Consider the following 12,938-nt stretch of genomic DNA (forward strand, 5'->3'; position numbering starts at 1 on the left):
ACATTTTTACTTTTTAATTTTTTAAGTTTTCGTGGGGCTCTTTTACATGAAATTAGATTGCATGCGCTGATCATTGGTAGGCCATTGCACAGCATTGATCAGTGTTATGTGCGTTCTTCTCATAGTGTGCCTGAGGCAGACTCTATGAGAAGATCACCAAGCTGACTGCATGGAGTAAGTGTGAAAAATCCAGGAGTCAATGAAGACAATTTGCACCCCCAGGGATCCTGATTAGGCAGTGACAGGAGCTGCGTAGGAGCTGCTGCGTTTACTGTTAAAGGGGTAAATGGCGGGTGGCAGTGTGTTCGCCCCTGATGCGGGAACTCACTCCTTTAATGACAATGCCAATATGTCATTTTGCGTCAAGGTGTTAAGGGAAGGAGGAGGCCATTTTTTTTTGTTATTTTTTTTTTTATTTAAATTTTAGAATGTGCCTGGCCATACCAGGATCACCACAGGTCCAGATGAGAACATTATAGTACTATATATAATGTTGTATTATGTGTATACTTCATAATGGATTATTAATACAATTACATATACTGGTGATTACCGGTGACTGTTATTTTACATTTCCCCCTCTTCTATGACATCTAATGGCATTGTCATTGGAGTCAGGAAAATAAGGTGAGAGATGGCCGCCTATTAGAATATGACAATGGACAAGCAGAGGAATAGACATTGATCCCACAGGACAGGAGAAGAACAGGAGAAGATCAGGACCTCACAAGGAGAAGGCCCAGAATTTCCATCATTGGACCAAGCCGGAGGACGGCTTCCAGATTACTAGCATCCATCTGCTCTAAGGAGGTGAGATTATTATTTCTCTGTTACTACATTTTCAGTATTTGCCTTTTTTCTGTGCCTGATCATATCAGACACACCACATGCACACCACAATCTATATAGTGTTTCACTATGTATATACTCCATTAAAGAGTAAAACTACTACAATTACATTTACCAGTGACTACCGGTGAGTGTAATTTCACATTCCCCCCTCGTCTATGATATCTATTGTCATTGGTGATAGGGAAATAATAAAAGTGAGAAATGGCCGGCTATTAAGGGGTGGAGAAGGCCGGACTTTTTTTTTTTTTTTACATTTCATGAAATTGACATTTCTGCTCCAAGATGTACCTGAGAACATCAGCAGCACTATATATATATATATATATATATATATATATATTCTATATACACTATGTATATTCTTCATAATAAATTATTATTACAATTACATTTACCAGTTACTGATATATTTACCAGTATCAGTAAATGTAAACTACTGGTTATTAAAGTGAAGGGTGAGCGGGCTGAACATTAAGGTCAACGGACTGTCCTTAGAAGGTGTGCGGCCGCGCAGCTTAAAGAGAACGACTGTTGCGCAGTGTGTCCGAGGCTCCATATACACAGTGTCTCTGTCAGAATGAAGAGGCTGAGATAGGTAATGTGTATCAGAGGGAAGCTGGTGCACTTGGGGCAGCTGCCCCCTGCTCCCCCTCCTTGTTTTGCCCCTGCCTAATGGTTTTGATATTAGTGATAGGGAAATTGGGAAATGAGGTGAGTGATGGTGGGCTATTAACCCCTTAATAAAACAGCCTATTTTGGCCTTAAATTGGTCTGAATTTATTTTTTTTCTCCTTGCCTTCTAAGAGCCATAGAGCTTTTATTTCTCCACCTACAGGGATGGTTGGGGAGTTACATTTTGCACCACAGCAGCATGGTGGCTCACTGTTTAGCACTGTAGTATTGCATTACTGGGATCTAGGGTTCAAATTGCACCAAGGATAACATTTGCAAAGAGTTTCTATGTTCTCTCAGAGTTTGTGTGACTTCCTCTGGGTACTCTGGTTTCCTCCCACACCCAAAGCAAGTTTAGATTGTGAGCCCTAACAGGGACATTAATTGACAAACTACATAAAGTGCTGTGCAGTCAGCTGACGCTATACAAATAAAAAGCATTATTAAAGTATTAACTGTAGGTTTAATTAGTATCATATTTGTGTAGATGGGAATTTTTTTTATTGCTTTTTATATTTTTCTTTCTGATAGATAATGTGCAAAATATGTGCAATCCTTCCACTGGTTTCCTCTTTTCATTTACGCCATTCACCTTACAGGAATAGTATTGGTATATCTTAACAGATCGGACAATTGCGTACACTGCAATATATAATATATTAATTTATTTTTACATGTTTTATTTGTAAAATGGAAAGGGGGGGTGATTTAAACTTTAATTGGGGGAGGGGCTGTGTCATTTTTTTAAATTAATTTACTTTTCTTTTTACACTTTTTAGGTCCCCTTAGGAGACTATTACATGCAATCATTAGATTGCTAATACTGGTCAGTGCTATGCCATTGCATAGCATTGATCAGTGTTATGTACGTTCTCTTTTTGGTGTGCCTGAGGCAGACTCTATGAGAAATTCACCGACTTGATGGAGGTAAGTGTGAAGAGTCAATAAAGACAATTTGCACCCCCAGGGTTCCTGATCGGACAGTGACAGGAGCTGCTGCGTTTATTGTTAAATGGGTTAATGGCGGGCGGCAGTGTGATCACCCTTTTGTACTGGTACTTCATGATGTGGGAACTCACCCCTTTAATGACCTGCCAATATGTAGTGCGCCTGGAGAAAAAAAGGTTTAATCTCCGGAGGCGACAAGCCTTCTTTACCATGAGAACAGTGAATCTGTGGAACAGTCTACTCCAGGATCTGGTCACAGCAAAAACAATGGAGGGCTTTAAAAACGGTCTAGACAAGTTCTTAGACCGAAATAACATAAATGCATATGTATAGAACCTATCCATCATCTGTCCCCTTCCCTGCATCCATCCCCTCCTTGTATACCCCCCCTTCTCTGCATATATCCCCTCCTTGGTTGAACTTGATGGACATGTGTCTTTTTTCAACCGTATTAACTATGTAACTATATATATGTAATTTTCTGTCAAGGTGATAAGGGAAGGAGAAGGCCAGATTTTTTACTTATTATTTTAATTTAAATTTGAATGTGTGGCATAGGATGAGCCTGGCCATACCAGGATCACCACATGTCCAGATGAGAACATTATAATACTATATATAGTGTTGTACTATGTGTATACTTCATAATGGATTATCAATACAATTATATTTACTGGTGATTACCGGTAAGTGTTATTTTACATTCCCCTCTCTTTTATGACATCTAATGGAATTGTCATTGGAGTCAGGAAAATAAGGTGAGAGATGGCCGCCTATTAGAATATGAAAATGGACAGTCAGAAGAATAGACATTGGGGGACATTTATCAATCCAAAAAGGTGTATTTTTAGGCCAGATGTGAATAAATTTATTCGCAAATGGCCGTTTCGCGCATAAATATTTGCATCTAGCCATTTTAAGCCAGCTTCGCCAGAGGGGGCAGGGACGGGGTGGAACGAGGGGGGGCGGACCGCGGGGTTCGCTTAATTTATCATTTTTCTTGCTATAAAATGATCAGGAAACCTACGCCAGCTCTGAGCGCACACTGGTGGGCACAGGATTTATGTAGAGGCAGTGCACCTCTACATAAATCAGCGTACTGTCAGCGCTGCAGGGACATTCCTAAGCCCGGTGCAGAAAACACAGGACAGAGTAAGATCAGGAGAAGATGAGGACCTCAGGAGGAGAAGACCCAGAATTTCCATCATTGGACCAAGCTGGAGGACGGCTTCCAGATAACTAGCATCCATCTAGTGTAAGAGTAAGGTGAGATTATTATTTTCCTTTTACTCCATTTTCAGTATTTGGCATTTGTCTGTGCCTGATCATATCAGACACACCACATGCACACCAGGATCTTATGTACTATATATATAGTGCTACACTATGTATATACTCCATAAAAGACTGAAACTACTACAATTACATTTACCAGTGATTACCGGTGAGTGTAATATCACATTCCCCCCTCATCTATGATATCTATGGTCATTGGCGATGGGGAAATGAGGTGAGAGATGGCCGGCTATTAAGGGGTGGAGGAGGCCGGACTTTCTTTTTTTAATTTTATTGCTTTTTTTTTTAGTATGAGAACATTAAAATCCCGCTGCCATTGGAATCATTTATGAATGTATACCTTTTAATAAAACATTGACATTTGGCCGAATATTTAATAAAATTCATTCTTTTAAACATGGTGTAGATTTCTGTTTTACTTTTTAAACGTTATTTTAATTCATGTTCAAAACTGCTGGTACTGTTAGATTGTATTAGCTGTTGGGGCAAAAAGACACATGATACCTTTCATATATTTGTCTGTGCTTCCACAATGTAGAAAATACTTTTATTCCCTGGTGTAGAAGAGTCTGAGGTGTTCCCGAGCCCGTGACATGTAACACCTCCTCCCATACCTGCTTCACTGACAGTCAGCGCTCCGCCTCTATGGGTCCTTTTACACAGACAGATTTACTGTATCTGACCGATTTTTGAAGGCTAAGCCAGGAATGGATTTGAAAACATGAGAAACTTCAGTCTTTCCTTTATAATCTAAGTCTGTTCTCCGTTTATAGTCTGTTCCTGGCTTTGGCTTAAAAAATCGGTCAGATAAATCTCTCTGTGTAAAAGAACCTTAAAGGGGTTATCCAGTGCTACAAAAACATGGCCACTTTCTTTTAGAGACAACACGACTCTTGTCTCCAGTTCAGGTGCGGTTTGCAATTAAGCTCCACTCATTTCAATGGAACTGAGCAGCAAACCCCGCCCAAGCTGGAGACAAGCGCTGGGCTGTCTCTGGAGGAAAGTGGCCATGTTTTTGTAGCGCTGGATAACCCCTTTAACTCTTGTTCCTTGCTGTGTATGTGAATTGTGTTCAGGTTCATATTTACAATCAGGGCTCAGCAGGAGGGAGATCTTCCAGCCCTCAGCACTTCAGGGGCTTGGGAACTCCCATTTGAATCAGAGTATAACAGGATTTTTATAAACTGTTGGTATGTGAACTGTGTCTGATTGTCAGCTGTAAGATATATGTGACCCCTGGTGCAGATGGTGCCGCCACAGCTCTACATATGCCATGATCAGTGATGATTAGCAGCCAGGATTAGATATTTCTCTAATTATGGATTATTGAAAGACACATTAGATTATACACTCTGCTAGACTGCTACTTCATTAACCAAGAGATACAAAATAGAATAACATTGTTGGAAAGGCTGTATTGTTAAGGCATGGCATTAGACTTAGTTCCACTTTTATCTTTTAAATGGGCGCTATAACTTTATAAATAACTTTTAATGACACATGTTTTGATTGTCCGTGGTCTGGGTGCTTACACCCCAACCTATCCCCAGTGGGCTTAGTGAGCCAGGAGAAGCCCCTTCTCTCCCAGCTCTGTGCCTCATGACTGAGATGGATTCCGTAGTGGTGAATGCATTCAGAAAAGCATCACACAGGATTACCTCTCACGTCCTTGCAAGATGGCACAAGAAACAAACCCCAAAGAAATCACTTTAAGTCTGATTTTACAGCCACTTACTGTACTACATGGAGACAGGTCAGAGTGATCCTGAAAATATATTGGCACATTTGTTTATTTATTTACATGATCCTTTCTTAGGCCGAACTCTACCAAACAATCCAGGGATTACAACACTATACATCTATTCATATGGTGTCACTTTAATTCTTTTCTTTAAAGTTGTCATCCTATGCTAAGTTATATAGATTTGTCATTTACTTCTATTTAAAAAAAAGTTAAGTCTTCTAATACTTAGCCGCTGTATGTCCTGCAGGAAGTGCTGTATTCTTTCCAGTGCGACAGAGCGCTCTCTGCTGCCACCTCTGCCCATGTCAGGAACTGTCCAGAGCAGGAGAGGTTTACTATGGGGATTTGCTACTGCTCTGTACAGTTTCTGACATACAGCAGCTGATAAGTACTGGAAAGCTTAAGTTTATTTAAATAGAAGTAATTTACAAATCTGTATAACTTTCTGACACCGGTTTATTAGAAAACATTTTTTTCCTCCCGAGTACCCCTTTAATACCAAACATGTGGTACATGCGAACTTTTAGTCATTTTTATCTCAACTTTCATAGGAGTAAGATGACCAAAGTTAGCAATTCTAGTTTTTTTTTTTTTTACCACAGGAGTTCACCAAGCACAATAAAAATCATTCCAGTTTTATGGTACAGGTCATTACAAGTGTGGGGTTGCCAATTACACATGGTGTTTTTTTTTTTTTTTCAAGTTTTGTTTTTTTCTTCTTTTTTTATAAATACACAGCTTCATTTATTTCTTTTTACTTATTTTATTTTATTTTTCTAAAACATTTAGGGCCACATTTATAATCTGTGTAACTTTTTTGTGCTTGCACTTTTTTCCATACTGCCAGAACTTGCTCAAAATCTATCATTAGTTGCAGCCTGGATGAATCTTTTTTGATGCAGCTTTTAAGGATGAAGCTTTTTTTGTGTGTTTGTTCAAGTTTTCGCTTAATTTGTTGGCTAAAAAAACTTGTGTTAAAAACTGTACCAGGGTAGGAGTGGAATACAGCTACGCAATTTTTATGCAAGAACTAGAAAATCCCACACAATAAATCTGGCTAATAAAATAGCTAACATGGAACCATGCCCCCACTACGCCCCCTCTGAGTGATGAAATATGGGGAAGCCGGCGTAAACTGCTCAGAAATAGCGCAAACGCTTTAATTAATGCTGCTCAAAATTTTACGCAAAAACACAAAATTAGCAGGAATCCTGCAGACATTTATAGACAGGCACTTTCTATTTTTAATTTCACTTCTTGAATGGGCGCTGTCACCTTAAAAAAAATGAACTGTTTTGATAAGTTCAGTTGATTGCTAGAACAATCCTGGAGAAGTGTGCTCTAAATGAGGGACCGAGACAGAATCCCAATGTAACTCAAAGAGACAGGCACAGAGAGTGGTGAGTAAAACATTTAGCCCCACATTACTCTCCATTCTAGATCCAGTGAGTGGTCCTGGTCTGCGCACATATCAAAAAGTTGTTTGTTTGTTTTTAAATTGAGAAGAAAAAATTAAAACCACAACAAAGCAAACTAAAAGCCCTAAAATAAAATAAAGAAACCTGTATACAAAGCTGCACCTACCTTTATGGATAATTATCACATAAATGTCAGTTTATGGACATAAAAAGTGATAACATCTAAAAAACACAAAAAAGTACTTAAAGATATCCCTGACAATTACTGAAGTCTAGAGGCTATACACATAGTGTGAAAGAAATTAGAGATTTCAGAAGCAGAAATCCTGTAAATACCCATACAATGTCATATGCAAAAATAGACTTCTATGTAATAGAGAACCAAGCAATAGAATGCAGTATCTAGTATTAGGATATGTCAGAGCAAGGATAGAAACAAAAGCAAAAATACACATGTAAAAGTAACATTCCTATAGGTCCATGTGTGAATGTAGTGTCTGTGGGTATTACCCTATTAATGCAGTTTTATCAAGCACGTCTGATAAAGTTGTATAACGTGACCATCCACATAGCAGCCCCATACCCCCATGGACCTACAGTAGCACTTTTTTGTGTGTGGGGGGGGGGGAGCAAAAGGGCAGACCAAGGAAAAATATTTGAGACCTGAATGGGTGCAGTTACCAGCACATTGCCAGAACAAAGAAAACCACATCTACATATGTTGTACAAACTATTGACAAACTACTGTATGTAAAATGTTGCAGAATCAGTTGGCGCTCTTCTGCACAGAGAGACCTGGCAGCGCATCCCCACTAAGCCCTACCCCTTCTCCCTCAGAGCGTTATCCTGTCAGTGCATCTCCAACCCTCCCCCCCCCCACTCCGGCATTTACCAGAAACTGCAGAAACTGCATAGTCCCCAGTGATCTGGTTGATCTCGCTCGTGCACCCAGGAGCCGGGAGAACAAACACCAAGGACTACGCCGGCTCTAGTGAATATGAATATTCTGTCCCCGGCAGGTTGAGGATGGGCTGCAAGGAATATGTTCCAAGGAGTGGGGGAGGTGGGCTTTGTGGGGATGCGCTAACAGGACTCTTTGTGCAAAGTTGTGTGCGGGGGTAGGTGGGCTTTGTGGGGATGTGTTGCCAGGTCTCCCTGTGTGGGAGAGGGGGGGGATTGTGGTGCTGGGCTGTGGGGATATGCTGCCAGGTCTTCCTGTGCAATGGCAGCGGCTGTCTGGGGGGGAGTAATTAGCTCTGCTACATCTGTGGGGATCAGCCCTGCTACATCTGATGTGGGAATCAGCTCTGCTACATCTGTAGGGATCAGCTCTGCCACATCTGACATGGGGATCAGCTCTGCCACATCTGACATGGGGATCAGCCCTCCTACATCTGACATGGGGATCAGCTCTGCTACATCTGACATGGGGATCAGCTCTGCTACATCTGTTGTGGAGATCAACTGTGCTATATCTGACATGTGGGAATCATCTCTTTTACGTCTGTGGGGATGCTCTGCTACATCTGACATATGGGGATCAGCTCTGCTTCCTCTGACATTCAACTCTGTTACATCTGTGGGGATGCGCTGCCAGCAGCTGTCCAAGGGGGTTGGGTGCCTACATAGTGGCATACATAATGGGGTGATGTGATGCAAATCAGTCAAAATCACAGATGCTTTTCCACGGATCACAGATTAAGCTAGCAGAAAAGAATCATGGGTTTAAAAATCACTGGACGTGTGAATAAGGCCAATGTCTTTGTAGCTGCAACTGGTCATACACAGGTTAAAATGGGGTACAGAGTGTAAGGGAGCTTTATTATTCACTCTGAACCCCTGCAAGAAAGTTTGGCTAAAGAATACGCCTGTATAGTTAGTGTAGTCTGATGCAGCCAGGTGTCATTGAGAACTGGGATAGAACTACAATTTCCAGTCTCTGAAGGGGAAGGCACAAAGGTAGCCAGGGGTAGGAATCCGTCAGACAGGCAAAGCACTTAAAGGGGTTATCCAATGCTACAAAAACATGGCCTTTTTTCCCCAACTCTTGTCTCCAGATTGGGTGTGGTTTGAAACTGAGCTCCATTAAAGTAAATGGAGCTTAATTGCAAACCACACCTTACCTGGAGACAAGGGGCCATGTTTTTGTAGCGCTGGATAACCCCTTTAAAGGGGTTATCCAGCTTTACAAAAACATGGCCACTTTCCCCCTACTGTTGTCTCCAGATTGGGTGGGGTTTTGAAACTCAGTTCCATTGAATTAAATGGAGCTTAATTGCAAACTGCACCTGAACTGGAGACAACAGTAGAGGGAAAAGTGGCCATGTTTTTGTAGCAAAGGATAACCCCTTTAAAGGGAACCTGTCACCCCCCGTGCCGGGGTGACAGGCTCCCAACCCCCCATTAGAGCCCCCTATACTCACCTAATCCAGCCGGGTCCCGCTTCTGGAGGTGGTCGGGTGACGGAGATCCCAGCCACTGCAGCCCGGCGCGCGCACTGAGAGAAGAGTCCAACGCTCATAGAGAATGACGGAGCGCTGGACTCTCCTGTCATTCTCTATGGGTGTTGGACTCATCTCTCAGCGCGCGCGTCGGGCTGCAGTGGCTGGGATCTTCATCACCCGACCGCATCCAGAAGAGGGACCCGGCGGGATTAGGTGAGTATAGGGGGCTCTAACAGGGGGTCGGGAGCCTGTCAGCCCGGCACGGGGGGTGACAGGTTCCCTTTAAGCAATAGGCAGAGTCCAGGAGCTGAGTCCAGTGGCAATCACTATAGAAGATAAGTGGCTAGAGGTAGAGACTCAACTGAATTGACACTGTGGCAAACAATGAATATATATAATGGGCTAATATAGCAGACATTGCTGAACTAATCACAGGAAGACTCTGGAGCGGCTCTAGCTCATGTAAGTAACTATTACAAATACTGCAATCTATTTGCTCTGCCCAAAACTAAAGAAGTCAAGACATTGTTGGTTTATCTTACACATTTTGCCCCAGTTTCACCCCCATCATGTTTAGTAAAATCATTCAAGTTCTAGAATGTTCACGTATATATCCTGATCTAACATGAACTACAACCTCCGCGCTTCTGTTCCTCATATGAGAAATCTTATCATCAGATATACTAATCACTATGTAGGAAAATAAAGATCTGTTCAAACCCACATGGTCTGTGACTGCTTCTTCTAAGGGGAAACATTCGAATGCTACATTACACGCACACAATTTATTTCTAACTGCATATGAAGGATCCATCAAAATGTGGATATGGATTACAGAACCCCCCCCAACAACCTGCATGTGATTGGCAGAGAGTAGTCCTAGCCTAAAATAGAAGCTCAGTAGTTTGTACTGATCATAAGCTGCACCCTACATTATACCCCAGAGCTGTACCCACAAATCAGTCGGTGACTGCTCATAACAGTCGACAATCCTTATTCCTTGCCGCTCTGTATGCAAATCATCTCTAGCTAGTCATGTGGGCAGCGCCTCTCCCTCACGGCACTTCGATTGTAGTCACTGCCCTCTTAGCTGTAACCCTGCCTCTGAAAGATGTAGCAGGGTCCTGGCCTGGGAATCACACCCAGAGAGGTGAATTTACATCATGGAGGAAATGATTATAGCTCGGAAGCCGTAACTACAGCCTGAGAACCGCGACTAGTTAAAGGGTTATCCAGCGCTACAAAAACATGGCCACTTTCTTCGAGAGACAGCCCCGCTCTTGTTTCTAGTTTGGGTGCAGCTTTTGTAACTTAGTTCCTTTAAAGTAAATGGAGCTTAACCGCAAACACCTGAACTGGGGACAGGAGTGGTGCTGTCTCTGTAAATAAAAGTGGCCATGTTTTTGTAGCACTGGATAACCCCTTTAAGGGGAAGACGCCGCCCACATGACAAATTAGAGCTGATTTGCATACAGAGCGGGGAGGAATAAAACTGTTTTTGGGGAGATGGAGGCAACGGCAAGCAAGCAGTTTATATGGTAGGAAGCGCTGTAGCTTTTTTTAAAACTTCATTATTGTAACTTGGAACCCTAAATCCTCCTGACTGGTTCCCTTTAAAGGGGTTGGCCACCTTGCATTAATGCCTGATTAAATCGGACACCTACCTGCAACCAGGGGCTGGCTGGTAAATTTTAGCCTGGGGGGGCGAGCACACAGCACCGGCCCATAAGTAGCAGGCTGGCGGCCCATCCTTCAACGGCCACTCTGGCCCTAAACCCACAAACTACAGCATTATTTTGGATAAGTCTCCTAGGCTGATTAAACCCTCAATGACCATATGGTCTGGACCATAGACCATAGACGCGACAGCACATAATGCCTTAAAAGAGGTACACAGCTCTGCTCTATACCTATCCTGGCACCAACCACAAGGTGAGTGTAACGCCTGGAGTCGTGGATCCACTGAACTGTCACTAGCGATGGTGGTAACCGCACCAGGGAGCTAAGTCTAAGGGGCCGCTGGTTTTCACCGGAGCCCGCCGCAAGGCGGAATGGACTTGCTGCGGCAGGCGACCCCCAGGTCGCTACCCCTGGCTTGGTTGCTAGTGACAGCAGGCGAGGCGTGGCAGGAGCAATAGGCCGATGGTAATTCAGGCAGAGGTCTGAAGGCGTAACCGCAGGTGGCAGGCAGCACTCAGGAACAATGGGTAAGAAGCGGACAGGGACTAGGGACCGGGACTGAGGACAGGGACTAGGAACAAGGACTGAGGTCAGGAACAACAGGGAGCTGGGCCAAACGCTATGGGAAGCATGTAGAGGCTCCAACACCTGGGAGGGGGCAGGGCTGGAACTTATAGGGGAGTGATTGACACTAGAACCAATTAGGAGCGCACTGCCCCTTTAAATCTGAGACAGCCGGCGCGCGCGCGCCCTAGGAGGCGGGGATGCGCACGCCGGCCGGCACAGTGACGGGCAGGAACGAGGCAAGGTGAGGCGCCGTGGGCCGAAGTAGCCGCAGCGCCGGGTCCCTGCATGTGGACACTGGCTGCTGCGGAACTGTGTGAGGAGTCACGGCGGCGGTCTGGAGCGCGGGACGCCGCCGTGGCCCTAACAGTGAGCAATATAACTCTGCTTGCTTTCTAAGAGAAAAAAACACATATATCCCAGATGTTTTTCTACTATACTGCATCATACAACAAGGACGTCGTCCTAGACACTACAAGGATATAGCACCCAACTAAATACAGATATATATGCACTGAATAGGACGCTGTAACAGTGTTATTCTCTTACCCTGAATACCCTGCATAAACCGCCTGTAAACATCTAATAAAGCAGCCACCCTAGGCCTGCTAAAACCCAGGACAACTACCTCCTAACGGTTGTACCTACAACCCTGATGAACCCACACATTTTAGTGGGGGAAACGTGTCGGATGATGTGGGACCTCCAAGATACCAGAAAGCATTATCATTGACTTGATCATCATAAATATCATATAACTTTTTTCCGTGACTAGTAGACTTGTAGGAATCCTGTATAAACCTATTGCACGAGAATCGCACCCCTCCTGACATACACACGTCCACCCAGTGTAGGGATAGACACCCACACTGAGGATTCACATAGTGGTCAGGCAGGGCGTAACAGGATTCACTATTTCCTCAATACCTTTCCCACTTGTGAGCAGCGTAATGAATATATAATAAATAAAAACTATGTTGGCTTCTATAAACTCTGCTGACTGTGCCCTTCGTCCTACCCCCACCATGGGCTATGGGGCATGGGGGGCAAGTAATCTGTACTGACACTACCTTCTCCACAGTCTAATGGTCCTTTTACATGGGCTAGGAGCATCGCTAGAAACGTTCCTACAGCGATCAGCCAAAGACCTGGAAAACACCCGATTCATGCAACACCGTTCATGCAGCCCATCTACTGGATTTAAAGACACTGCTAATCGGCGGTCATTTACAGCCACCCACAGGCGAGAAATCTTTGGGGGGCATTTATAAAGAGAGGCGTACGAGTACACCAGTCTTGAATTAGGCCCCTGCCCCCTTT

This window comes from Dendropsophus ebraccatus, chromosome 1, assembly GCF_027789765.1.
Source record: "Dendropsophus ebraccatus isolate aDenEbr1 chromosome 1, aDenEbr1.pat, whole genome shotgun sequence".
Classification (NCBI taxonomy): Eukaryota; Metazoa; Chordata; class Amphibia; order Anura; family Hylidae; genus Dendropsophus; species Dendropsophus ebraccatus.